This window comes from Sapajus apella, unplaced genomic scaffold (genome assembly GCF_009761245.1).
Source record: "Sapajus apella isolate SASKATOON/1434 unplaced genomic scaffold, GSC_monkey_1.0 scaffold53, whole genome shotgun sequence".
NCBI classification, from domain to species: Eukaryota; Metazoa; Chordata; class Mammalia; order Primates; family Cebidae; genus Sapajus; species Sapajus apella.
Genome location: NW_022436993.1, coordinates 11,431,970 through 11,436,741, shown reverse-complemented (window position 1 = coordinate 11,436,741; position 4,772 = coordinate 11,431,970). Strand labels below are relative to the sequence as shown.

Genomic DNA, 4,772 nt, shown 5'->3' with positions numbered 1-4,772 from the left:
CCCTAAAATTATGTCCTTTGTCTTTGGCTACCAGGACAGGTAGAGAAAGACCATCAGGTGGGGGCAGGGATAGGCCTGTCTGAGTTCAGACTCTGCTTGAGTGGGGCTAGCTGTGGCTGCTGTGGGGGATGGGGATGCGGATGCGGTTCTCAGGCTAATGGAGTTATGTTCCCAGGGGGATTATGGCTGTCTCTGCTGCATCACACAGGTCACCGGGGAAGCGAGGGAAAGTGGGCAGACTCAGACCGCACCCAGCTCTCACACAGCCTGCAGCCAAAAGACCAGTCTCCTCTATATACAACCACACCCCCCACAACCCCAACAGCACCAGGTTTATTGCCAGGTAGCCAGTGAGCAGGGCTGAGAACTTGCCCCAGACTATAAGCCTCCCAGCTGAGAAAGGAAGCAGACTCATAGTTCCTCAGTTGTCCCATGGAGCCTATAGCAGCTAGCCACCTCCTTGAAAGGGTCTGTGGATTCCCTTGGCTTTCCTGGTATGTTCCTGCGGTAGTCCTTGGATCAGAAGCTCATGATGTAGGTCTCCACATGCCGCTCTGTCTGTCAAAATGGGAGCTGCAGATTAGACCTGCCTCCTATGTGCCATTTTTTCCCCTTCGGTGTTGTTTTTTATCTTCTCAGGTAATAATTCTTCAATACTTGAATACTGCCTCATTTTTCTGTGCTGGATGCAATGTAGCAGCTACATGCACAATACATTTTTGAGTTTAATTGGCAGGATTAACATTTTCTTCATCACTTTAAGCCTGGAAAATCAACAAATGATAAATCAAGCTCTGATTTAGAGGGTTTGCCTATTTCTGTGGTGTAAATCTAATGTGTAACCCCCTAGCATTAATCACTAAGCTGGAAGCTTGATGTGGGGAGGACAGAACCTTACCTGCTTTGCACACAGCTGTATCCACTAGACGTTTTACAGTTTATGGTACACGAAAGATGCTCACCAGGAATTTATGGAAAGAATAAATCCTCTCTATCCTCCGTCTTGTGAAATGAACAGAAAACAGAAGCTCCTAACCTTTTGGGAGTTATTTTCTTAAAATTCCTAGCTTTAGAGAGGTGGTTGCTTTTCATTGCTATTTTGTGACTGAGATCTAGCAATCCCACAGACAGCTGAGAGTGCTTTCCAACATCCATTCCTTTCTTGATCAGTAACAGGGATGCCTGAGGGAAAGAAGTGAATCAGAAAATCCAAATTATATTTCTGCTACTTAGCTCAGTACAAATTCCCAGTTGAAGGTAGACTCCTGTAATAAGAGATTAGATATCCACTCCAAGTTTGCTTTCTTCCTCCTCATGTTTAGATTAATAATACTTTGTCTTCATTCCTTACCATCTTTGTCCTGGTCCTGAGTGAATGCTGCCTGCATTAGCTATTTTCTTAACTGTCGTTTTGCAGGTAAAGGCTTTCCTTGGCCACCATATTTAAACAGTCTACATCTCATCACATCACCATTATCCCTACAGCTTTCTTTAGTTTTCTCTGAAACACTCTACACACTATATATATAGAAATTACATTTATTATTTCTCCAAAGCACTGTACATATATTTGTTTATGGGTTCATTTTCTGCCATGCCCTACCAGAATATAATCTCCATGAAGGTAGAGATTTTTTGTTGCCCTTTTGGCTTAAAGTATCTCCATGTCCTCAATCAGTAGATATCAAAGACAGAAGCCAATGTATTTCGCACCTACTTCGAACATAAACTCTTCTGAGAGTGGTAAAAAGATAAAATTTCTGCCCTTAAAATTTACATTGTCTAGAAAGTCCATTAAACAAAAAAATTCACGTAAATCATTGCTGAGTTACGGTCCTAGGTAAGTTGAAAGTAAAGTACAGGCTGATAAGCCAAATCCTAAACTCATGGAAGGCCTCTGATACGCTTGGATCTTGTGTCCCAATCCAAATCTCATGTTGAATTATAATCCCCAGTGTGGAAACTGGGGTCTGGTGGGAGATGGTTGGATCATGGGGGAGGTTTCTCATGGTTTTACAGCATCCCCCTTGGTGCTATCCTCACAAGGGTGAGCTCTGATGAGACCTGGTTGTTAAAAGTGTGTGGCATCTCCCCCTGCATTTCCACCTTCTCCTGCTCTGGCCATGTGAAGTGCCCATTCCGCCTTTGTCCTCCATCCTGACTGTAGGTTTCCTGAGGCCTCCCCAGAAGCCAAGCAGATGTGAGTATCATGCTTCCTATACAGCTTGCAGAACCGTGAGCCAATTAAACCTATTTTTTAATACATTTCCCAGTCTCAGGCATTTCTTTTTCCTTTTCTTTTCTCTTTTTAAATTGACACGGGGTCTCATTTTATCACCCAGCCTGGAGTAGAGTGGCACAATGTTGGCTCTCTTCAACCACTGCCTTTCAGGCTCAAGTGATCCTCCCACCTTATTCTCCAGAGTAGCTAGGATCACAGGTATGCACCACCACACCTAGTTATTTTTTGGTATTTTTAGTAGAGATGAGGTTTTGCCATGTTGCCCAGGCTGCTCTTGAATTCCTAAGCTCAAGTGATCCACCTGCCTTACCCTCCCAAAGTGCTTGGATTACAGGTCCTCAGGCATTTCTTGATAGCAGTTTGAGAATGGACTAATCCCACCTTACTTACCCTTTTCCCATTTAGGAAAAGTACAGCCTGCTGCTAGCCCTCATTTAATTTTACATCATGCCTTTTGAGGTCGAAGCAAATCTGACTGATTTTCAATATGAAAATGAAATATAAAAATAACAGGGTCAGGCATGGTGGCTGACACCTGTAATCCCAGCACTTTGGGAGGCCAAGCTGCTCCAAGGTGGATCATTTGAGGTCAGGAATTTGAGACCAGCCTGGGCAACATGGTGAAACCTCGCCTCTACTAAAATTACAAAAACTGGCCAGGTAGGGTGGCAGGTGCCTGTAGTCCCAGTTACTTGGGAGGCTGAGGCAGGAGAATCGCTTGAACCCGGGAGGTGGAGGTTTCAGTGAGCTGAGATTGTGTCACTCCATTTCAGCCTGGGCAACCAAGAGAGACTGTTTCAAAAGAAAAACAAAACAAAAATTGTTCTTGGAGTTACTTGTAAACAAAACTAACATCAGAATCATCTGAGTCATCAGAATTGTCTGTTTTGGAAAAATCAGATTCATGAAATGAATTTTTGGCCAACAGCTGTTCGAGAATGATATTAACATCATGCATAGGAATGCTATGTTTTCTAGAATCTGACACTTTCAGCAATTGAGAATTACTATATTTTGTAAATGGAAATATCACTACTAAAACCAGAACTCTCTAAATAGAATAATGTGTTTTGTTTCCAAAGTCAATACAGCAGAGCAATGCAATAATAATAATAAAAGTGAGCTACTTTGTGGTAAAGTTATCCTGGGGTAAATGCTGCTGTCACAAGCTCTGCCAGTGAGTATTCTCAGGTCAAACAGGAAAAGGATTAAAAATCACTACTTTTTAATCTGAGATTTGACAGAAGGTACATAAACACAACCACACGTCAGAAGTGAGAGCAACAGAAAGCTATGTTAAGCATTCAAGGACTTAAGGAACAGAGTGCTGTGAGCCCTCTGGACAAAGTTGCTTGTTGATAAGATCCAGCAGGTCATGAATAAATACAAATTGGAAGTTTTAGTTAAATTACTGAATTTAGTCTACGTTTGGTCATTAGGCTGGGTGTGGTGGCTCATGCCTATAGTCACGGCACTTGCGGAGGCTGAGGTGGGAGGACCACTTGAGCCCAGGAGTTCAAGACTGGCCTGGGCAACATAGTGAGACCCTGTCACTAAATAAATATATAAATAAAATAAATTTAGTAATTAAGATGATATGGTAGAAGAACTAGCTGTGAGCACTGAATCTATTTAGATAAAGGTCTAAGGGTAAACACAATGGCAATTCTGGTAAGGGCTATAAATGAAAATGTCACAAACTTTGACAACATAGAAATAGTAATAAAACTGCAAAAGTAGACTGAGGAAGGAAAAATTATAGGAGAAGGCATGGATGCAGTTTTCTAAACTTTTCTATCAAGGAGTCAACAGAATCTGTTAAAATTATAATGGTTGTTTACTTACTGAGTTTTGAGATGTCTTTATGTATCTTGAATACCCATTATCAGATAAGCTTTTTGACAATATTTTATTCTGGTCTGTGGATTGTCTTTTCATTATTTCAACAATGTACTTTGAAGAGCAGATACTTTAAATTTTTGAGGGAGTCCAATTATCATTGCAATAGCCCCTAGTTGGAAAGCACTCAAATATCCATCAAGTAGCAATAAACAAATTGTGGTATATATGCAATGAAATATTATATGGTAATTAAAAGGGATAAATTACTGATGCATGGAACAGCACAGATGACCCTCAAAATAGTTGTGTGAGTGAAATAAGCCAGAGAAAGTGAATGTGTATTATATGATTCTATTTATAGAAAATGCTAAAAAAAAAAATTCAGAGTAACCGAGAGTTTATAGGTATAGAAAGCAAATCTGTTTGGTGAAAGGGGGGAGGCAAGGGTAAAGGAAAGGAATCCGCAAAAGTGCAAGTGGAAACTTTGGACCGTGAAGGATTTGTTCACTGTCCCGAGTATGGAGATGGTAGAAACACAGAAATTACCACCTTCAGTGCTTGGAGTTTGTGCAGTTTATTGTTCAAGTACAGCTCCATGAAGCTGTTATAAAACAGAATAAGTCTACTTACTAGTCCATGTTTTTATTAACTTCAGGGGGATTTTCCTTTTTTTTTTTTTTTTTTTTTT

At 40.9% G+C, this 4,772-nt stretch overlaps 1 long non-coding RNA gene across 1 annotated transcript in view; it reads left to right on the top strand.

Annotated features, from left to right (window-relative positions):
- The first annotated feature begins 2,395 nt into the window (after positions 1 to 2,395).
- Positions 2,396 to 4,772, top strand: part of LOC116527143 — a 2,933-nt gene continuing 556 nt past the window's right edge. Inside the window, exon 1 of the long non-coding RNA XR_004258407.1 lies at positions 2,396 to 2,440. This is a non-coding gene — a long non-coding RNA (uncharacterized LOC116527143). The remainder of the gene's footprint in view (positions 2,441 to 4,772) is intronic.